This window comes from Protopterus annectens, chromosome 17.part0 (assembly GCF_019279795.1).
Source record: "Protopterus annectens isolate FY-2018-M chromosome 17.part0, PAN1.0, whole genome shotgun sequence".
Taxonomy (NCBI): Eukaryota; Metazoa; Chordata; order Ceratodontiformes; family Protopteridae; genus Protopterus; species Protopterus annectens.
The window spans coordinates 286,406,975-286,431,787 of NC_056751.1; the positions used below are offsets into that span (position 1 = coordinate 286,406,975).

The window sequence follows — 24,813 nt, forward strand, 5'->3', positions numbered from 1 at the left end:
GCCTGCACAGTGGCTCCGGACATATCCAAGGTAGAGACATCCGCAGGTTCCATAGTCGAAGAAGCATCTCGTGGCATACTGGACTCCAAATGGGTCTCAGCAGAGGCCTGCAAATCTGTAGAAGCGGGCATCAGGGGCTGCAAAGGTGCCTCACTGAGTACTTGCAGACTGGCGACTAGCTTAACGGAAGTGAAGGCGGCAGTTTTGGACCTATGCGGTCTGTCTCTGTCTTTATCTTTACGTTTTCTCAGAAGATCGGTAGTCGGATGGCTTATTGAAGCTATTTTGGAATTCAAAGAACGAGAGCAAAAGAATTTAGTGACAAAGATAGCCCAACGACGAATGGTTCGGTATTTAATCAAGGCATAAAACTGACAGCGAGGGACGTCGTGGTCTGGGCCTAAACAGGTGACGCAGGAAGAATGAAAACCTCTGTGAGGTATTTGCTTTCCATAGGCAAGACAATTCTTAACTTTCTGACATCGGTTAGAGCAAGAAAAAAGGATTCCCAATGGGGTACTTAGCTTTAGAAGACTTCAGGATTAGAAACTCGAAAACAAAAATTTCAGGTAGCGACCGACCGGCACTTGCGAATTGCTTCTGCTTTGGGCTCCTCCTCAGCAAGAAAGACTGATGTACTGGTGGTGGCTGCCTGTTTTATACCCCTGACGACCTGACGTCATGGAAGAAGCGACAGCACCCAACGCAGAAATCTTAAGACTCTGGTATTCGGGCCTACTGAGGGCTACCTGCAGGCAGATAACCCAAGTGTGATGAGTGCAACAGTTAAACATGAAGAACATCTGGCTTGAAGTACCATTGAAATTTCCCCGTGAAGTTTGTCCAGAGGTAACATGGGGATAGTGGATGACATGAACCCTAGAAGGTGGAGAAACTCCCTGGCTGCAAGAGACTGCAGAACTTTCTGAAGAGGCAGGAAGACCAACATACTGTCTGGATTATGCACTCGAGGAAGACATGGTCTTGTGAAGGGATGAGAAAAGATTTTTGGAAGTTTATTGTGAAACCCAGTCTTTGCAGAAGGGGAAACTGTGAAAAGGAGATTCTGTTGTAAGGTCTCTGGAAGGAGTGCCTGGAGCAGGAGATCGTCCAGATTTGGAAAGATCTCTATACCCTGGAGTCTGCAATGAGCAATCACAGGAGCCAAGCATTTTATAAATACCCTTGGTGCAGCAGAGAGACCAAAGGCAAAGTAGAGAAGGGAAATGTGATGTAGCAACAGAAAAACACAAACATTTCCTGAAAAGGGGATGAATGGGAATATGAAGGTAGTCATCCTTAATGTCCAGGGAGACCATAAAGGCTTGTGGAAGGATGAGGGGAAACAAGATATGCAGAGAAAGCATGCAGAGGGTTGAGACCTTTTGGAAGGTGTTGAGATGTGAAAGATCCAGAATAGGTTTTCAAGGGCCATCTTTTCTGGGAACTAAGAACAACCTGGAGTAGAAACCTCTTCCTCTTTGGACCAGTGGAACGTCTTGAATAGTTCCCTGGGATTTCAATACCTGGAGCATCCTGGAAAGAACTGCAGTTGCTCTCAAGGTGGTTGAGTGATGCCAATAAAAGATGGAAGAGTTTTTCACACCATGAAATACTCTGTGGATAATGGAAAGGACCCATGAGTTTCGAGTTATATGTTCCCAGACTGGAAGGGACAGGGAAAGATGCCGAGAGATGGCTGCAAAAATGTTGGTAGTCACAGACTAGCTGTCTTGCCTGTTTGGGCAGGAGCAGGCTGAGAAAGTTTTGAAGTAGTAGGTTTCCCAGCATCCCTCTTACTTCTGGAAGGAGGCATGCAAGACTGTTTCCTAACAAAAGGAGTTTTACCTGGATAATTCCCTTTGAATTTAGGAACCAGAGACACAAAAATGTGTTTCATGTCCTGTAATTCTTTACCTTTCTCGTGCAAGGATTTGAACAAGTCTGCTGCTGCAGCCCCAAACAAAGCCTTATCATCTAAAGGATTGCCCAGTAATTTAGCCTTAAAGTCATCTGGAAGTGGTTGAAGCCTCAATCAGGTTCATCTCCTCAAAACAGAGCCAGATGCAGCCACTCTAACAGAGGTTTCAGCTGCATCATAGCTGCATTTAATTGTGTGACGTGCCACCTGGGAGGAAGCCCCCAGAACTGACGAAAGCTGCGAGTTAACTTCCGAATCTGGAAGGTCAGAGAGAATCCAAGTAGTCCATGAAAGAAGAGCCAAAGCATACTTGGTCATATGGGTTTGGTAACTGATAGGACCGAAAGCTAGGGTGGCTGATGTATAAACCTTTTTCTCCAACCTTTCCATAGTCTTGCTCTCTTTATCTCAAGGGAGTAGAGAAGTGGACGTCAATAGCCTAGAAGCTTCATCAGCAGCCACAAAAACAGTTATTAGCTCATCTGATGGACATTTGTATAGAAATTTACAGTCCTCTGGAATTTTACAGAACCTATCTGGCCTTTTAGGGACAAGGGGTTGAGAGTCTGAAATCTTTAATGCAGATGAGAAGGCATCAAGAAAAGCTGGTAAAACTAGAGGCACAGCAGAAGGAGAGGAAGAATCCATTTGAAGGAAGTCATAGTACTTTTCCGCATCTCAGAAACCTGAGAGCAGTCCCACTTAACTCATTAACCCCGAGTACTTTCTCATGGGGCCTCTGTGCTGAACACCAAGTGTGCCATTAGAAGATAGTAATTGGAAGCTGTTACCCCTGAGTGCCTTCCCCAAGCGTGAGAAACTGCATTTCCGATTTCTATGTGACCTTAATGTACAACACGCTGAAATTTTAACTAAATGTGTAAATTACTTTATATAGTTACACTTCAGCGTGTTTCAACATTAAGTTCATATTAAACGTCTTCTTTTAGAAAATCCAGTTTAAAAGTTCTTTAACAGCATGTGGTGGCAGCCAGTGGGATTCTTGCAATCCAAGCCATCACTTGCGTCACACATCAACCCCCAACAGTATCTTCTTTCATTTTCCCCAAATGAATAGAGGGTCTAGCTGCAGGTATTTCCTTTCTTTCTTCAAATACTTGGAGATTTGATCTGCTACTGGATCCCTCTATTTTTTGGGGACTCACGGTTTTCACAGACTGCCAGCGCTGCATGGAGTATCCTACTGTAGCTTCGCTCAAGGACTTCCCTGTTTAGCTTATCTGAAGGACTTCCCGGTTCAGCTACCCCTGTGATAACCCAGATAAAAATGTCACAAAAGCATATGCAGAGGCTTCAGTAGCAATAGCCTTAAAATTTAGTGCCATACAAATTTATTTTGCGTCTTCTACTTTCACTCAGTGAGGAATTCAATTGTTTGCTAGATGCGCCAATTACATATCAAGTCTGGTGCCGTAATGTTTGCTTGACACTGACGTGTGCATTTCATAGCTGTTGTTGTATATATGTAGAAGTCAGTGAGGAATTCAGTTGTGTGACAGATGAGCCGTTTTTGTGTTTGCTTACTCCCTGTACATTGGCTGGACGATTAATTTAGGTTTCGGACATTTTTTTATTTTACTCACTCGATGCTGAATGTTGAAAAAAGCCCAGTGCTGCTGACCCATTTGGCCGTGTCCTCAACAACGTGGTAGGTAAAAAGTAAGTTCTGGAGTCCATGAAGTCACTATTTTATATTTGTATAGCCTGTAATTTATTTCTGTAAAGTCTTCATGCTTATCTGGGGACCTTATAGGAATACTGCCTAGTGTTTGTGATCTGTGTGATAATTTGCTAAAATGTGCTCTGTTGACATTATTCTACACTGTAGTTGCTTTATTATACTACAGATTCAGCCAGAAGCATATTGTGTTGAGTACTGTTTACACAAGGCTAGCGACTATAATATATTGGATCCCTAAGCTGATATTTTGCTACGGATTCAGCTAGAAGCATTTTGTGCTGAATACTGTTAATACAAGGTTAGCGAATGCAATATAAAGGACTGGAATAACAAGGACTATAGTATGATTGAGGCAAATAAGAGTAAACAGATGGGTAAAAGAAAGAAGCATTGATTAGACTGCACAGGTTAACATGGATTTCCTGGTTTATAATAGGTCTTCAACACTTTGTCTTCCTGAAAGGAGCTTAGCAGTCCATGATCACAGTAAATTGAGCTGATTTAAAACCAGTGATTTGTCTTGCGTACTAGTATCCTTTAAAGGGGCTCTGTCCCATTTCTAAAATGAGTTAATTGCCTCGGACCGAAATATAAAAGTTGCTGCCCAGTTTTTTAACGTACTCCAATTTTGTCATGTCACAGTCAGGTCCAACCCGCTTTACTTCGCATCCCATCTCCCACTCCTGTTTAGTTTCCTTCCTGTACATAAATTCAGACGTTGTTGCTCTTGTTCCTACTGATTATCAGTAACAACTAGTTTTTTTTTTCAATTCCCTGGCTTTTCTTAATACGATACTGCTTGCTACAGTTTAAAATATATAGTTTCATCTTCTTTTTTTAAGTCTTTCTGTTCATGTAAGAAGTGCTTTTTAGCACTTACTGCAGCCAGTGTCCCAAAATGTAATTGTAGCATGTCTTTGAAATGAAAAATGTGCTGCTACAGTTATAAATACATTCTTTTATTTGCGGTCACATAAGAAGTGCCAAAGCGCTTACTATTTCCTATGCATTCGAATGGAACTGTAGCATAGCAAGCCCTTTTGTCAGCAATGTGTAACAGGCCTGCTACAGCTGCAGACACACTGTTTCTGTTTTAGCTTTTTTATAAATGTATGGTTATCTTCAAATAACTGGTTATGCATAAGCATACATTTTTATGAAGGGTGTGCAGCCTGACACTCAAATCTCTCATTATTTAGTCTTTTCAGTACTGGTTGGTTTGCCAGAAAAACAATTTTACCAAGAGACCACCACACATATGATGCAAAAATCTACACAGCTGAAATGTAATATGGTCATGTCAGAAATGCTGAAGTACTTACAGTTTTGGAATGTAACTGTAACAAGCTCATTTAACATTTCTGGCAAAGGACTTGCTAAAGTTACAAACAGATCATTTCCATTTTTTTATACCATTTGCATTCATGTATGAATAGCTAAAGCACTCAATGTATCCAGTGTGTGAGAGAAGAGCTGTACCAAGCCCATTACAAGAAATGTAAAATGGGCTTGCTATACTTAAACAGATCTTTTCGTTTTTTTAATCCGCTTGTGGTATATATATATATATATATATATATATATATATATATATATATATATATATATATATATATATATATATATATGTGTGTGTGCGTGTGTGTGTCTTTGTGCTTGCGTATGTATGCATAATATATGTAGATAGATATGTGTGTGTATGTAAATACATATATATATATATATATGTATATATATATATATATATATATATATATATATATATATATAAATCTATGTAGATGTCCATATATAGATATATCTGTGGGTGTATATGTGTGTGTATATATATATATATATATATATATATATATATATATATATATATATATATATATATATATATATATATATATATATATATATATATATATATATCCTTCTTACATATCAGAAAGTGAAGATATCAAAGTAAATTTCTGTGCCTTAAAGTTAGTAACCTTCATTTCCAATTCAGCAGTCTGTTCTTGTTCTTGCTTAGCCCCCAGAATGCACTGTAAATTCTTGGGGTATTTGTAACCTATTGCTGGTAATGTGGCCACTATGATTACCTGCATCTGTTACTAGGCTTCAGGTGATGGAGCTAGACAGAAAAATATAGTGAGGAGCAAGAAGAAAAAAGTGGAAGGAAGGAAATGTGACTTAAAAAGCCTTCATGGATACAGAATGAGGCATGTTGGTGTGCAGAAGACAGTTACATTGTAAATGAAACAGTTTATTGACATGTATAAATAATGAGCACTGCAGAAAGGCTTATAGTCAAAGTAAATTTTATTATAATTTAGAATTACACATGTATATCCTAAACGAAATTTTGTGCATCATAGGATCAAATGATCACAGGAAGTTTCTAGGCTATTGGCCGTGAGGCCCTTATAAGCCTAACCAACAGTTTAGCCCATGTATAGACAAATCAGTACCCACTGCCCCTGTCCAGCAGGAGCACATGTGGAATCCAGGGATGTATTTTCCATTTCCCATCCAGTTATGGTCTCACTGCTGAAGTAACTGCTGGGCCAATTTGTGTCATTTTGGTGCCTGTGCATACAGAATGCAAACAACTGGAGGGGTTACTGGGGAAATATAGAAAGCCAGTCTGCAAATTACATTGGGTTACATCACTTCTGCTTGTATTATTCTATCTGTGATTATACTGCCTGAGTGAGATAAAGGTTATCACTAGGTGACTACTGACAGGATGGAGCTACCATATTTTTGGTGCATTTATCCTGGCTTTGTCAGTCATGTGTGGAATTTAGGTGGGAGAAAGGGCTCAGTAATATCTAAGTGTTACACTATTTGACTGAATGACTCAGGTCTTCTCCTTACTGATGATAATGAGTCTGTGTTACATAACAGCTGCACAAGGTAATATAATGAATGCCTACTCAACAGGTTATGTGCAGCAATTATCACCCGTGTCTCAGCATGCATACCTTTGCAGTAATGAAAGGAAGGTCATTATCACATTAGCAATATGTGCACTTACAATATAACACTGAGTCATTATCATTTTTCTGGGAGAAGTCTCAGCTGCTGTCACTGTTATTCACATAAGTACAAGTCATTATCGCTTTGATGAATGCACAAGCCAGGTTGTGTTTTTTCTCTGTTTAGAGTCATTGCAAGCACCCCCCCCCCCCAACATTCTTCATCAACTGCCTACCCTCCTAACCCCCTGATTTTTTTTTCTGGCTGCATATATATATATATATATATATATATATATATATATATATATATATATATATATATATATATGTAGATAAATAGATATATATGCGCATATGTGTGTATATGGATATATATGTATGTGCATAATGTACTTGCACATATATACATTGGTCACACGCATATATATAATTTTGGTGATTGTGCATATCTCAACATTTTCCTGAAGGGGTCATTTGGGTGAATGTTTCATTTACGGACATAACATGCAGTATAACATAGTAATGAAGATGTTGGTAGGGGAAATACTTCATTTGTGTATAAGGGAAGTGCCTGTGCATACATGGTCAGACTGCTGAAGATCGTAATACAGATACGGTGCAACAACTACATGTTATCTATAAGCTCAGGTTTCAGTGATGGTTATTATATTTTTTTGTTTATGTATTTAGCTTTCAAGAATAATTTACTACCTGTTAACAATATGCACATACTGCATTGAGGAAAACTGATGGGTCTTATTGTAACCAGACTGATGGTCAGATGCAATAACTGGAATTATTACTTTTGTGACTAATTCTTACATGGATGAACCACATAAGTTTGACGTTTCTACTTGTATTATGTTGGTAGGGGAAATACTTCATTTGTGTATCAGGGAAGTGCCTGTGCATACATGGTCAGACTGCTGAAGATCGTAATACAGATACGGTGCAACAACTACATGTTACTATAGCTCAGGTTTCAGTGATGGTTATTATATTTTTTTGTTTATGTATTTAGCTTTCAAGAATAATTTACTACCTGTTAACAATATGCACATACTGATGGGTCTTATTGTAACCAGACTGATGGTCAGATGCAATAACTGGAATTATTACTTTTGTGACTAATTCTTACATGGATGAACCAAATAAGTTTGACATTTCTACTTGTATTAATGTACTTCTGATTATACTCAGTAGTTGGGCATGTTTCCACTCTTTGTCAGTCATGGGTGGAAATCAGGTGGTAGGACGAAGGGCTCAATAACATCCAAGTGTTATACTATTTTGACTTGAATAATAATGATATCGTTTTTCTACTTAATGATAATGAATGCTGCTGCACTCCACACTAACCTGTATTAGAACATGCTAATGCAAAACATGTCTGTGTGTGTGTAGTAGGTATGTACCTTTGCAGCGTCATCACCACTTATGTACCTAATGCAAAGAATACTGCCCCTGGGGCTAGGATGGAAGATTTGGATGGACTAACCAGGTAATGCATATGATATACATATATATGTACTCTTCCAAAAGATCTGCCAAACATCAGTAGTAATCTGTTTGCATTTTCTTTCCTGTACAGGTTTGTCCACCTTCTGACATTGACATGGCTTCACAACCTGGAAAACGACAAGTGAGAGTGTGGGTATGTGGCCATTCCTACATTCACTAGGCTGCCAGCCATGCCTCCACAACTGAAAACCAGTACAACTTGAGCTTCCCCACATCCAGTGTGAAGGTATACTGGATTGCAAGAAGAGGTATGCATTGGAGCGGAATACTGCAGTTGTTGGAAGAGAAGTGTTCCATCTACCCTGAGCCCAACATTCTTGTGCTGCACGTTGAAGGGAATGATGTCCTCAGTCAACCACTCGGAAGGCTACGGTTTCAAATCACGGCAATTTTTGAACACCTGCAGTCGTGGTGGCCACATTGTCATTTTGTGTGTGGTCTGACATAATTCCTCGTCAGATATGGAAAACAACAAACAGTCAATGGGCAGTGCACAAGGCCAGACGTTTACAGAATGGGTTCATGCATGGCTTGATGCACAGGGTCGGAGGATCTACAATCTGTCATGGCAGCATCACTGCAGAAGATGTTCACCTGTTCAAAACGATGGCGTTCACCTAACTGAGGAGGGCATTGCGTTGTTCTTGACGGACCGCTACAATGGCGTGAGGAGAGCTATGCAGGATTGGTAATATGCAGTTTGTGAGAAGAGTGGAAAACACCCATGACCAAGTAGGGACCAGTATGGTAAGTAAAACTCTATTATGAAATGTGTTGTGTAAAATTATATTTTTCTGAGTTTGGCAAATAACTGTGGTAAGGAACTGGTGAAGATACTGAGAAAGAACAACTGTTTCAGGAGAGTGCGACCACGTACAATCCAATATGTCAGGGACCATCATGCAATACTTATTTTTTTATTCTGCTTTTATCAGGCACATGTAGAGTTTAGATGACAGGAGGGGCTTAGTAATACAGAACTTTATCCCTAAGGTCCATTGCTGAATGGACACGTGTAAAGAGAAAAGAAATAGGTAAGGCAGACAGCTGACACTGAAGGAGGTCATGAGACTGTAGTGGTATCAGCTGTCTGAGTGGGTAGCCAGCACAGCTATCGGACAGATCAGATGGCCTTGCCTGCCACTGAAGTCCCATGCCTGTCCTGGGTTCATTAGTGGAGTGGCGGTCCTTGCCTTGCTTTTTCTGTTTACATGTACTCATTCAGCAGTATGTTGGCTACTCCAAGAATGTGTATATTTACCATCATATGTGTCTACACATGAACAGATATCAGTATTTTTAGGACTCAGGTTATGGAAATTATGATTTTTTTCATATTGTGGTACATAACCTTGCAAGGGAGCATCTGAATGTGCTAAGTAATACCTCATTTTGAGGACAGTATTGATGGTTCCGACATGGTAAAAGAACTGCCTGTATGTTGTACACATGTACAGATATCAAACTTTGCTTCGGACTTAGGTTATGGAAATTATGATTTTTTCATATTTTGGTAAATATCTTTGCAAGGGAGCATGTCGGTGTGTCAAGTAATACCTCATTTTGAAGTGAGTTTTGCTCCTTACACCATGGTAAAAGAATGGTGTCTGTGCAGTGCACACATGTACAAATATCACAGTTTGTTTAGTCTTGTAGGATTATGACAATTATACATAGGTTCATAGGTTCATAGGTTCATACTAGGCTATCTGCCCTAGGGCATTTATAAGCCTAGCCAGTGTGTGTTTGGCTTTCGCCACCCATTTTAAATTAATTTTGATATGCCCTTTTTCGAGGTTACTATACTGTGCCTCTGTCTAACAGTGACACAGAAGTGATACCCGGAGTAAACCTACGATCTCCAATCCACTCATCAAGATTCCTCTTGAAGAGAGTCAATGAGGGACTCTGCCTAACCTGGACTGGGATTTTATTCCAGAGTGAAGGGAGCCTTCTGGGTTATGAATCTGTCCCTCCAGCATGTCCTATTTATTTCAGTGCTGAGGTTCAAGTCTCTCGAGCGCGTAGCTCGATGGGATTTGGATTTTCTGAGATGCAGCATGTCCATTAATTCCGGGTTGGACATGGCTTTATACGTCAGGCACAGATCGCCTCTGAGCAGGCGGTATGCCACTGAGTAGAGCTGGAGTTTCTTTAACCGGGCAGCATATGGCATCTGTTTGAGCCCTTTGATCCTCTTGGTGAGGTACTTTTGGGGTCTTTCCAGTTGCTGCAGGTGTCTGGTAAGGTACATCCCAAAAGGGGATTGTACTCAATTATGGGCCTGATGAGGGATGAGTAAAGTGGCACGATGACCTCCCTGATCTAGATGTGAATCCCTTCATGATTAGGTGGGCTATATAAAATGTTTTTCTAACCACTTTGGCCCCGTGGTTGTCAAATGAGAGATTGCTATCAACTTGGGTCCCCAGGTCCCTAATTACTTCTTCTGTACTTAATGGATTACCACCTATGTGGTAATTTGTGGGCACTTTGTTTTTGCCAAAGGGGATGACTATACACTTTTTGGCGTTTAGCTTGAGGCCATGGCTCTGGCACCAGTTGTCTGTTTCTATGAGGCCCTTTTGGAGGATGCTTGTGTCGGATGGAGTGTCGATTATGGCACCCAGTTTGCAGTCATCTGCAAACTTGGTCAGCCACAGTCCTTCCGTGTTGGCCTGCACCTCCGAGAAATATATGCCGAACAAGAGAGGTCCCACGACTGAGCCTTGTGGGACGCCACTTGTAACTGGTTTGGAGTCTGACATGGCTCCAGCAATTCTAACCATGTAGGTTCTGTCCTTGAGCCAGTTTGCAACCCATCTGGTGACATAGGGGTTTATATTTAAGCTGGTGGGCTTATCTATAATGCCCAAGTGGGGTATTGTATCGAAGGCTTTTGCGAGGTCCAGGTAGGCTGTGGAAAAGCATGTCCAATACTTCTCATTATTACGCCCATATCTTTGCAAGGGAGCATGGTGATGACACAAATGATACATCATTTTCAAGCTGACATTGAGACACAAAACTTCTACACTGATATGTACCCTCTGTCTGTTACAGGTGATGAAATATTATGCTTCATCAATTATGAGAAATATTATATTAATCATACTTCTATGAATATCTCCATAAAGGAACATCACACAGTAATGGTTAAGGTATCATTTTAAAGCTGACATTCATACAAACAAATTAAATACAAATTGTATGGGTCTACATGGTACATTGACCAATATATTGTGCTTTGCTTTTCCAAAAAGGTAAAAAATATGCACAATATCAGCATTCCTTGACAAATATTTAATAATGACTTTGACATGCACTATCAACATTTACAATGTTGGAACGGTCAGTGTCTGGCTGAACAACTTTCGCATTTACATTTTTAGTCTAGCTCATAGTTAAAGAGATGTAATGGGATCCTATCTCGCCTACATTCATAACTGATGGGCTCGGAGCCGATCCATCGGCTCTGACTCGGCCAACTAATACACTAGCACAAAGTCTCTCATTGGCTGGGCTACTACCTATCCCAGGATGCACTACACCTGCTTCCCCAGATCTCGTTTGCCGCTTTACAAGTTGGACGTGGTCTCGACTTGGCTGGAGCTAAGTGGTCTTTTTTTACCTTTACTGGTCTTTGACCTTGGGTTTTTTCCTCTATATATTAATAAAACAGCTGTTTTAACACCTATTCTTTGTAAATTTGTTATATCTTTGCGTGTGTGAAGTGATTTCTGGTACTTTATTTTGCAGTCGGGCAAGGCCCGTTTAAGTTAGAGGGCCTTTGTCCTACCTTTGAGTGCTGTTTTTTAAGTGGTGTTATTTTTGGTTATTGTTGTTAATTGTTTTTTCGGGCTAAGCCCGTTTAAATTAGAGGGCTTTGGGCCGCTGAACTTGTTTTGTTCTGCGTCTGTTCACTGTGTTCTTGTCTGAGGTAATTTTTCCTCTCAGTACTCGTGCCTTGTGTCTCGCGCTCTTCAGTTGGCGCAAACCTTGTTAATACATTTATATTGCTTGTACGAGGGCCTGTATTATGTCAAAAGAGCAGAAGTCAGGCTTTAAGAAATGCACTCGGTGCAATTACAAAATGTCCATTACAGACAGCCATTCAATTTGCGTTTATTGTTTGAGGCCGAAACATCTACAGGAGACATGTAGTGTCTGTCATGCTTTCTACTCTAGGGTTCTTCAAGAACGCAAAAACAAACTGACTTTGAAGGGGCTTATTAAACCCTCCTTTGAGGAAGCCTTAGATCCTCCTGTTGCTCCCAAAAAGAAAAGATTGTCGGCTCCGACAAGTCCATCGGAACAGACTACTAAAAAGCAAAAATTGACTTCTTCTTCCTCGGCTCCACTGACTTCGGGGCCGCGGGTCGAAGGGTCTGCCTCGATACCTCTTTCCTCGGCTCCATTAGTTTCGGAGCCACAGGTTGGAGTATCGAGAGGTGAATCACCTCCATCGGTTCCAATGGCTTCGGAGCCGGTGGAGGTGTGCAGCTCAGACTCTTCCCCCTCGGCTCCGAAGAAAGCTCCTTCGGCGCCGATAGTGGTCCATGCTGTGGTGGAACCGGCGCCGATAGTGTTGGAGCCTTTTCGGAGCCGGTCCCCTACTCTCTCGGAGCCGAGAGGAAAGTCTTCTCATCGGTCTACCTCCTCTAAATCTTCGAGACTGTCTGATCAGGATCTGGATAGGGTGATACAGAGGCTTTTCCAGTCTCCAGTTTTTGCTCAAATGGTCTCCGCTCCAGCCCAGTTGGCTTCGGAGCCGATCCCCCCTCCAACACATTCGATTCCTCCTCCAACCTCCTTGGAGCCGTTGGAGTCGGTGGTGGTGGAGCAAAGCGGAGCCATACGGTCGGAGCCAAGACCCCTTCGAGGTCTCTCGGTTCCGACTGTGCTTCCTACCCTGTCCTCCGGTTCAGGGTTTGGTACAGCGACTTCTTCAGCCGGGCCCGAAGGGAACACTTTGGGATTGGGTGCTTCGGTGCCTAGTCTTCCCCTCGGAGCATCGGCTGCTGGAATTCCCAGCGCCATCGTGGCCTCTAGACCAGTGACCTCCATGGAGTCTGGAGGTCCGGCCTTTGAGGCCATGAGGAGCGTGCTGGCCATGCCTTTGCCGGTTCAGCAGGCTTCTACCTCACCATCCCTAGATTTGGAGACTGGTGCTTCTGTTGTGTTGCAGTCCCCCGGCTGCGGGGCCCCAGGGCCTGAGGATACCCCCATCGGGGGTTCCCTTCTTCCGGGAGGTCCGTCCGAAACTGCTTTGGACGAACCCCCACGGAAGAAATTGTGCAAGAGGAAGCACATAGACTCCCAAGATGAGTCTGTTACATCGGATACTGACCTCGATGACGCAGAAGGGTCCCCCAAATCATCTTCGGATGATATCTCTTTCTCAGATATCTTGGAGATTCTGAGACAGAGAGGTGATTGGCAGGCCAAAACCCCTTCAGCTGAGGAGTCAGTCTTCCTCAAGGCCTTTGGGGCCCAGCCTTCCGCCTCCTGGGTGTCTCCGCCCTTCGATGAACTCCTTGATTTGGTTTCTCGAAGGGCATGGGAACACCCTGATTCTGTGGAACCGGTGCCTGCGAGACCCAATAAGTTTCTGTCAGCCCCCCCAGAAGGAATTTCTGACGAAGGGTGTGCCTGTAGATGCTATGGTGGTGGCTTCTGCCACACAGCAGGACGTGGCAGAGGCTTCAACGTCTGTCCATCCTCCTAATAAGGATTCCAGGAGCATGGATAGGGTACTGGAAGCGTACCCTGTCTTCAGCGGCTTTTACCCTACGGTCGCTGAATTATTTATGTCATTTTACTAGGCTCCAAAGGGACCTCCTTAAAGAGCTAAATGACTCCCTCACTGGTAATCTACCTGAGGCGCTGGCCCAGACTGTTGGCGCCCAGATGACTACCCTGTTATCCATCGTTAACTCGTCCATGAGGCTCATTTCGTATGCGGCCGAAGGGGTGAGTAGAGCAGCGGGAACAGGCGTTGCCCTCAGGAGACATGCCTGGTTACGCTTGTGTTCATTTGCGGAGGCCTTCAAGTCTTCCTTCGCCGACGCCCCCTTTGATGGGTCATCTTTGTTTGGACCCAAGGTGAAGGACACACTAACTCGGTGCGAGCAAGAGGGCAAGACTTTGACTGCCGTTGGGGCCCGTTTTTCCGCTCCTTCTAGGCCTTACCCCAGGGCTCAGAGAGGAGGGAAAATGTGGTTCAGAAAATATCAGAAGTCCTTCCCTATTCCACCCAGTGATTTCCCCCTCCAGAGGTGGGGGGGGGGGAATTCTGGAAGACGCCACCCCAGAGGTGGCAGAGGCCCCCGTAACTCTGGAGACCGCGACTCCTTTCGTGGTTCTTCATACAACCAGCGTCCCTGAGTTGTTGCCCGACTGTGCAACTCCGGAGCCAGTCGGGGGTCGTTTTGCGGCGCACCCACAAGCTTGGAAATCCATAACAAGCGATCAGTGGGTGCCGTTATTACCGGAGGATATATCATCCCCTTCAACAAACCCCCCCTTTCCTTAAGGGAAATCCCGGACGTACCACCCAGTCAGCGGGATCAGGCAGCAATAGAGGTTTCAAAGCTGCTAGAAAAGGAGCCATCCAGCCTGTCCCCACCGACCAGATCGGATCAGGAACTTACTCAAGATTATTTTTGGTACCAAAAAAGACAGGGGACTTCAGGCCCATTTTGGACCTCAGTTCATTGAATCGTTTTGTGCAAAAGTCCAAATTCCGAATGGTCACCCTTCAATCTATTCTTCCTTTGCTGGAGAAAGATGCATGGATGTGCTCCATAGATCTCCAGGACGCTTACTATCACATTCCGATAGCTCAAGAGTCCAGGAGACACTTACGCTCCTCGGAGTCAGTCATTTCCAATTCCGAGCACTGCCCTTTGGTCTCACCACAACCCCAAGGGTGTTCACCAAGTGTCTGGCAGTGGTGACTGCTCACCTGAGGAGTCTGGGATTCCAAGTGTTTCCATACCTAGATGACTGGCTCCTTACTGCCACCTCCGAGCATCTACTATTCCAGGTGCTCAACGCCACGTTCACCTTGGGCCGTTTCTTGGGGATTACGTTCAATTGGCAAAAATCTGTACTACAGCCATCTCAGTGTATTACTTTTATAGGCGCAGACTTAGACACAAAAAGAATGCGCTCCTTTTTACCGGCAGCAAGAATTCAGGTTCTACAAAATCAAGTCAAATCCTGTCTTCCCTATTAAGAGCCCCGCCCATTGGATTCTACAACTGTTGGGTTCGATGGCGCCAACCATACTCTTAGTCCCTTTAGCCAGACTTCACATGCGAATATTACAATGGCTTCTGTCGGTTCAATGGTCCTATCAGGAACTTCCTTTGAACCATTTAGTCATGATCACGGAGAGTTGCCATCGGGATCTGCGTTGGTGGCTTCTCCAATCCAATCTCGACCAAGGGCGACCCTTTATTCCTCAACGTCCCGTTGCCACTGTGACTACGGACGCCTCCCAGGTAGGGTGGGGGGGTCATTACCTGGACAGGTCGGTCCAAGGCACATGGCAAATCCAGGAAACGCATTTGCATATCAATATCCTGGAGATGAGAGCGGTACTCTTGGTACTTCAAGCTCTCCATCACGCTCTTCCGCAAGGTCCGATTGCTATCCTATCCGACAACATGTCGGTGGTTTGGTATATAAACAAGCAAGGTGGAACCAGGTCTTACCCACTGTGCAGAGAAGCCATGAGACTTTGGCACTGGGCGGTAGCTACCAACCGCTTTCTAATGGCAACGCACATACCGGGGAAATCCAATGTGATTGCGGACAGATTAAGCAGAACCATTCTTTTACCCCACGAGTGGTCCCTCAACCAGAGAGTAGCTGCGAAAATCTTCGACAAATGGGGTCTCCCTTGCTGTGATCTGTTTGCCAGCCCTCACAATGCGAAATGCAGAGAGTTCTTCACGATGTTCCCCTCCCAAGGACAGATTTCCCAGGGACGCTCTGATCCACATTTGGCCCCCCGGTCTTCTTTACGCCTTCCCTCCGTTTCCCCTCCTACCGAGGGTAATACAGAAGGCCATTTACCTGGAGAGCGAGATGATTTTGATTGCCCCGCACTGGCCTCGTCAAGTTTGGCTCCCTTTCCTACAGAGGCATGCGGTAGAGGGTCCATGGTTTCTGGACCCGGTGCCAGACCTGTTGACTCATCAGTCAGGATGGCTTCACCCGTCTCTCAGGTCTTTGAAGTTGGCGGCATGGTTACTCCACTTCCATCCTTAGTCCGAGACAATTCTCTTTCTCCGGACGTGATCCACATATTGTCATCTTCTCATAAACCTTCCACTGTCAAACTTTATTCCAGCAAATGGAAAAGGTTCGCCTTCTGGGCTCAGGAACGGGATATAGACCCCCTTACTGCACCAGTATCGGAGGTTCTGAATTTCCTGGCCTCCCTTTTTCAGTTGGGCTCTTCAGTTTCTACTATTAAGGTTCAGCTAGCGGCTATCTCTAATTTTCATGCTTCCTTTGAACCTTCATTGATGTCTCACAAACTTTGTAAGGCTTTCCTTAAAGGAGCATGGCTCCTTAGGCCTCCAATCTCTCACCCTGTCCCCCCTTGGGACTTGAATATGGTTCTTGCTGCCCTAACTGCCCGTCCTTTCGAACCAGCTGCTACCTGCGATTTAAAATTTCTGTCCTGGAAAACGGCCTTTTTAGTGGCCATAACATCCGCCAGGCGGGTTTCAGAACTTCAAGCTCTTTGTTCTGATCCTCCCTATTTGATTTTTCGCAAGCATAGAGTTTCCTTGAAATTAAACCCTCCTTTTACCAAAGGTAGCCTCTTCCTTCTGTATTCAACAAACTATAGAGCTCACTGTGTTTTTCCCAGAGTTCTCTAATAACGCAGAATATATCTTGCATCAATTGGACGTCCATAGACAACTGCGTTTTTACTTGAATAGAACCGCCACACGCGAAATCAAATCAATTGTTTGTTTCCTTTGCAATGAACAAATTGGGTCAACCAGTAGCAAAAACCTCCATAGCTAAATGGATTAAAGATTGTATCATTTTTATTTATTCACAGGCTAACAAAGAGCTTCCCTTTCCAGTCAAGGCTCATTCTACCAGGGCAATAGCTACTTCTGTAGCTTTTCACTCCAAATTATCTATAGATGATATTTGTGCTGCGGCAACCTGGACTTCTCCGCACACTTTCATTTCTCATTACAAATTGGATGTGGTTTCTCGAGGCAGGGCTTCCTTTGGTTCCACAGTTCTCAGGAGTGTTTTCCAATGAGCCACCCGGGATTTAGGTGCTAGGGACGCTGTCCCATCAGTTATGAATGTAGGCGAGATAGGATCCCATTACATCTTTTAGTTATGTACTTACCATAACTTCGGATGTATGGGAGCCATCTCGCCTACATTCTTAAGTACCCACCCTCCTTCCCCCTTCCATTCGGATTTAGAGGAGCTGTAGTCCCATTTGGAGATCTTTTCTTGAAGAACTTTAGTTGGTTGTAGTGACTACTATTTTTTTCTGTGTTTGCATGGATGTATGAAAGCGAACAAACAAGATCTGGGGAAGCAGGTGTAGTGCATCCTGGGATAGGTAGTAGCCCACCCAATGAGAGACTTCGTGCTAGTGTATTAGTTGGCCGAGTCGGAGCCGAGCCCATCAGTTATGAATGTAGGCGAGATGGATCCCATACATCCGAAGTTATGGTAAGTACATAACTAAAAGTTATGAACATTTGCTTTCTGTATGGTATTAGAAATGGATTTTTCTGAAAATGAGCTCAGGCTGCACTGTTGTTCCTATGGTGGAATTAAGCAGGCAGCTTTTTCTGAGCTGCTACGGAGTGAATGAGTTAAATACTCCCCCATCCTGGTGATAGTCTCCCCAAAGGAGATATCTTCACTAGGAGACTGCGTCATTAGACTTTTTCTCAGGGGAGGTATACTCCAAGGAGAAGCAATCTGAGCAGAGTAGGCAAAGGATTCATCCTCTGAGGAATCCTCTTCTTTAGAAGAATCATATACTCTGACCCTTTCCTGTGGTGAAGAAGTTAAAGGAAAGCTGGTAACAGAAACTCCTGAGGAAGGTTTAACAGTCATAAAGGCATTGAACAAACATTGTGTAAAAGCCTGCTAATCAGCAGGTGGGTCCCTGAGGAGCAGAAATGTTTGGTTTTCTGCTTCTTTTTAAGAGGAGCATCAGCCCTGTGAAAGGTGGAGGGACCAAATGTAGGCCTGCATTCAATGACAGTCATTGGGACTTCCTCTCTTACTAAAATCTGCAGAATATCTCAAGGGCCTTCTAGAATGATGAGCCTCAGTTCTTCATGTCCATCTGAAGTAGACATCTGCAAAGCTCTCCGAGGATGTGCTGATGGCAGAATCCCTTGCCGTCTCTGATGCGTTACCTGCCTTAGAATCCCAGTCGAAATCCAGACAGGTCTCCGGACCTTCATCAGCCTTGAAAGCGATTCCAGAAGGGGAGGCACAGCTAAGCTTCAGGCCAAAGTTTCTTGGCCATCTTCCTAGCAGGGTCAGCAGAAGGCCCCGACGTACCCTCCATAATGTTGCTTGATAAACTATTCAATCTCGGATTCTAAAGATAAGTATTAAGAGAGGAAAGGCAGCTATGTAGGGTCATAGAGCAAGACTTACTGTTGTGGATGGGCCCTACACAGAAGAGACACTGATCGTGGCTATCTTTATGTGGAATTTGTCTTCCTCACTGGTATTTGCCCTACTTTGGATGACATGTAAACCTTAAAGCAAAAAGGAAGTAACATAAAATAAAACAATGGGGCACTTATCTGAATCTCTTGCAATCAGTAAACAACTCAGACTAGCAGACAGACTATCGTAGATGGCGTTCGGATTGGCGGCAGAGAAGTTCTGAGAGTGGTACATGCGGACGTCACTTTCATGGCCTACACTGGCTGCTGGCCTACGTGAAACATCCCACGTACCCTGCAGTAATTAAAGTCTTTTGTATACTGGCTGAACGTCAGGATCGCCTTTGGCAGTGATTCCCTCATATTAAGAATACTGCAACATAAGAATAATCAACTGATGAACCTAAAAATGCACTCTCTTGAGGCACTCCTAAAAATGAAGAAGATCGATATCTGTACAGTAACTGAGACCTGGTTCAAGGCTCCAGAGAGCACCCCTGCAGTACCAGGTTACAATTCTTACCACACTTTGCGGACCCCAAACCAGGACCGAAACACTAAAGGTGGAGGAGTGTCCACATACACCAAGGATATTCACACCACCAGGCTAGTTGCCAACACAATGCATCTGAAATTCTCCAGGTGCAACTAACACTAGGTAAGACTGCAATCCAAATTGTAGCTTGCTACAGATCCCACACCATGCCCCAAGATTCTCACTACACCTTTCAAAACATACTGGAAAATATTAAGATACAACCAAACACCCTAACATTGAGTGATTTCAACTACCCTGTCATTAACTGGGAAAACTACTCATGTACCAACACCTTTGCCCAACAGTTCTTGGAACTGATAAATTCCAATGTCCTGGATCAACTAATCCATAGTCCCACCAGGGGCTCAAATATCCTAGACCTGGTCATTACCAACATGGGAAATCTATGCTCCACACCTATAGTCATCCTCTCGTTGGTCAGGTCTGACCATAAGCTAATCACCCTTAACATCCACATCCCACCTCCCAGTAAGGAAACCTCCATAAAAAAACTTCTCCAAAGCCAACTTCATGCGACTCAAGTCAGAAGTGACAAACTTCATAATACCCATGCAAACGGGAATTGAAACTTCGAATGCTGAATCCTATACCAAGGCACTGTACGAGCACATCCAGTCATGCATAAATCGTGCCATCCCAAACAGAACATGATGCTCTCCTCCAAAAAAAGGAAGCCAATCTGGTTGTCCCCTGCCATAAACAAACTTTACAACAAAAGGAAGAAACTGTTGCAGAAAAGCGGAATATCCCAGGATGCAAAAAACTCCCTTACCAGCCTCAGTAAAAAGCTGAGATCTCTCAAAATCCTCCAAAGCTAGTTACGAAAATAAAATTGCCAAAGATTTCAAAGACAACCACAAGGCATTCTATAACTATGTCAAGATTCTAAATAGTAATGCTCAGATATGCTCTGAGCTACAACACAATGGCATTAAATATACTGATCCCAAGGATATTGCCAATATCCTGGCATATCGATTCAGTGCCAGCCTCACCCCCTAAACGGCTCATCTCAATACCGGAAGACTGCCAAATTCCGGTAATAATAGCCACACAGGTAAAAAACACACTCCCCAAAGCTAAGAATACAGCATCAATGGGACCAGATGACATCCCAGGCTGTGTACTACATGAACTACAAAATAAACTGGCATCTCACCTAAGTGTCATGTTTAATCATAGCCTCACCTCAGGCTTTGTGCCCAGTGAGTGGCACACAGCTACAGTTATCCCACTCTACAAGGGGGGGATCCACCTTGGATCTCAGGAAGTACCGCCCCATCAGTCTGACGAGCCTGATATGCAAGGCCATGGAACTTATAAACAAAGACATTGGCAACCTTCAAACACTGGACCCCACCCAGTTTGGGTTCGTGAAGGGCCGATCTCGTCTCCTGAACCTGACTGACTTCTTCGAATCAGTCTCCAGAGCCGTAGACGAGGGTAAGGCAGTCCACGCAGCCTATCTGGACCTCGCCAAGGCCTTTGACACCATCCCCCACTCTGGAATCATAGATAGACTTACTAAGCTATGGATTAATCCCTACTTCACTCGATGGGTTGCCAACTGGCTTACTAACAGAGCCCACACTGTAAAAGTAGCTGACTCCAAATCCAGCTCCAGAAAACTGACAAGTGGAGTACTTCAGGGTTCAGTCCTGGGACCGCTCTTGTTTGGCATCTACTTCTCTGAAGTACAGGCCAACACTAAGGGACTCTGGCTAACAAAGTTTGCAGATGACTGCAAACTGGGAGCCATTAGTGAATCCCCAAATGATGCAGATATTCTACAAAAGGGCCTTACAGAAACAGATGCTTGGTGCCAGAACCATGGGCTCAAGCTCAATGCCAAGAAATGTATAGTTATCCCCTTTGGGAAAAAACATGTACCCATGAATTACCACATAGGTGGCAGTACACTAAACACTGAAAGCATGGTAACAGACTTAGGGACACAGGTGGACAGTGGTCTCACCTTTGATAACCACATCCCCACAACAGTCAGGAAATCCTTCTATGTGGCACACCTCATCACTAAGGGCTTTTCATCCAGAAAAAAGAAAGTCATTGTCCCACTGTACTCATCCCTCATTAGACCCATTAGAGAATACAACACCCCATTTGGTATGTACCTCTCAAGACATCTGCAACAACTGGAAAGGACACAGAAACACCTCACTAAAAGAATCACAGGCCTAAAGCAGATGCCCTACGTTGACCACCTTAAAAAACTCCAGCTGTACTCTGTCGCATATCGTCTACTCAGAGGCGATCTCTGCTTAACATACAAGACCAGTCAAATCCAGAGCAGTTGGACATGCTGCACTTAAAGAAATCCCAATCCCTCAGAGCCACATGCTCCACGGATCTAAATCTTGTCATCACAATAAACAAAACATGCTGGAGGGATAGGTCCCTGACCCAGAGGCTCCCCAGACTCTGGAACAGACTGCCCATACATGTCAAGCAGAGCGCCTCTTTGGCCCTCTTCAAATGGAACCCTGACGATTGGATGGGAGAAAGGAAATTCACCCCGGGGATCATGTCAGTCGCCCTTGCTAGACAGGGGTCCAGGGAAGTAATTAATGTGGGAAGAAATTGCCAGGGAATTGTTATGGCTAGGCTTATATAGGCCCTAGGACCGATAGCCTAGTACCAAACTATGAACCTATGTTTACATCAGAAGCCAAGCTGGTGTTATTTGTCTTGCCCACTCTAAGGACATCATGACTAGGACTAGGAAAGTCTCCTGTATCAAAAACCTGACAGCCCGAAGTCAAATTTTCTCAGCTGCCATTAGATGACATGAACTGGTTTTGGCTCTTCCTCCTGGAACTCTGCAATGAGACATGAAATCAGTGGGAATGGCTGGAAGGGGCACAGGAATCTCCCATGGTACAGGACAGAGAATGCATCAAATACTACTTCCTTCTTGCCATGCTGCACTCATTAGAACAGAGAGAGTGATACCACAGTCTCCGAAGTAGCAAATATGATGGTCTCCAGTGTACCCCAATTCTATAAAATTTGCAGTGCAGTTTCCAAACCTGAAACTACAGCAAAAGCTTGGAGTAACAGCTTAGAGTCTGCCAGCTTGTTCCTTTTCCTTGGAATGTGACCCACAGACGGTAAGACACAAATGCCTATACACTGTTCGCTGTCAAATATTCATTATCCCTCTGTAAAGCACTGACAATTACATGCCCTTTCTACTTGCCTTGATAACATGATAGACTAATTATATGGCAAAATGAGTAGCAACCCCCCAAAAAAGTAAAAGGTGGTGCAAATAACACTAATGAGATTTTGACATCTGTGAAGCCAAAAATTCCTAGTAGAGTGAGACTGGCCCTTTCACTGCAGATGTCACCCAAGACCATGCTATGGCATCAAGATCCCCCTTAATAAGCCAGGAGTACAGTTGTGTACACTTACCATAAATGTAGATGTTCGAGTGTATTCACTGTTGCAGTTATCACTTGTGGGTTATCCCTGCTGAGTAGCCCTCGGCAGGCCTGAATATCAGAGTAAAGGATTTCCCTGCTGCGTTGGCTGTTCCAAGCCTGTGGCTGACATCACGTCGTCGCAGGCTATGAAGGGTGTCAGCCAATGCCATTACATCAATTTTTCTTGGCCTCAATAGGTAGGAGCACCTAATAAGATATAGAAATAAGGAAAGAAAGGAGGAAGGTGGGAGGGAAACGGGACTGCAAAAGTGAATATACTCGACCATCTACATTTATGGTAAGTGTACACAACTGTACTATGTTCTTCGTGTTTCACTGTTGCAGTCATCAACTGTGCGAAGATTCCCAAAGCTGAGGAAGTGGGTGGAGGCATGCCGTACAGGTTATGGGGATGCCAGCATGCCCTACAGGATTGCAGATGCAAATCCTGCCCTGATTTTGGAGAATGTAGCCAGCTGGTAGTGCTTGCTGAAAGTGTGGATAGCTGTCCATGTGGCAGCCTCCAGAATGTCCTTGGTAGGAAGGCTGTGGAGGTAGGGGCAGCTCTCGTGGAATGCCATCTGATGGATTTGGAAGGACTCTTTCCATGGAAGGCATAGCAGAAATGTATGCAATGAGAGATCCATTTGGAAATGGACTGTTTTGTAATGGGTTCCCCTCTGCCCCAGGGGGCGAAAGAAACCAGTAGCTGGTCAGATTTCCTGACCGATTTGGTGCTGTCAAGGTAAAATCCCAATGGTCTGTGTATGTCTAGGGTATGCAGAATTATTTCTCCTTTACTGATAGGTTTAGGAAAGAAAGTAGGTATGTGTATGGCCTGGTTGACGTTTACATCAGAGACCACCTTAGGCATAAAAGAGGGGTTGGTTCTTAGAGAGACCCTGTCCGTGTGGAAAATGATGAAGGGCTCAGTGACCATAAGGGCCTGGAGCTCAGATATCCTCCTGGCAGAAGTGATGGCTAGCAAGAAAGCAGTTTTCCAAGAAAGAAACTTGAGATCTGCTGAGGATGCTAGGCTCAAAAGGGGGTACCATTCAACTTTTCCAGGACAAAGTTCAGATCCCAAGCTAGTGCAGGTGGCCTTCTAGGTGGTCTGATGTGAGCCACAACTCTGAGGGACTGTTTTAAGAGGTGTTGAGAGAACAAGGTCTGCTTTGCCTGGACATAGGCTGAGATAGCTGAAGCATGAGTCTTGATAGAGGAGTAAGATAGTCCCTTATCTTGGAGCTCTGCCAGGTAGTCCAGAACCAGTGGTAGAGAGGCATGGGTGCTGTATGCGCCCTTGCTGTTGCACCAGCAGGTGAACCTTTTCCATTTTGTGGAATATGACTTTCTGGTGCTGGGTTTACAGGCCTTCTTAATAACGTCTAGCACTTGTTTGCTGAGGTCTGAAGTGTCTTCTGCCCTTGCGTAATCTGCCATGCGATTAATTTGAGTGTGGCAAGGCCTGGGTGCAGTAACTTCCCTCTCTGTTGTGTGAGGTGGTTTGTTGTGGGGTGTATGAAGATGGGAGGGTATATGCTCAGACTGAGAAGCATGGGGTACCAGTGTTGCCTCGGCCAGGCTGGGCGATGAGAATAGCCCTTGGTCCTTCCTCTCTGACCTTCAGAAGCACCCTGGGTATCAGAGGCAGTGGGAAGAAAGCATACACAAACAGGCTGCCCCAGTGGAAGGAGAGGGCATCCACACTTCAAGCTTCTGGATGAAACTTTCTTGAGCAGAATTTGGTCAGTTGGCGGTTCTGGTAGCTTCCAAAAAGGTCTATGTCTGGTTTCCCCCAGATCTGACTGATTTTTAGGAAGGTTTCCCTGTGCAACTGCCACTTGCAGGGGTCCAGGAGGTGTCTGCTTAACTGATCTGCCAGGGTGGTTTGCTTCCCTGAAAGGTATTGTGCTATCAGCTGCAGTCCCAGATTTGAGGCTGACTTCCAGATTTTCATAGCCAAGAGACACGGGGGTAAGAATGCATGTCCACCCTGAT

At 44.2% G+C, this 24,813-nt stretch overlaps 1 protein-coding gene across 2 annotated transcripts in view; it reads right to left on the reverse strand.

The window, feature by feature from the left end:
- The window catches only part of EIF3M (eukaryotic translation initiation factor 3 subunit M), a 1,227,752-nt gene that overhangs the window by 769,661 nt on the left and 433,278 nt on the right, over positions 1-24,813 (reverse strand). The window lies entirely within an intron of this gene.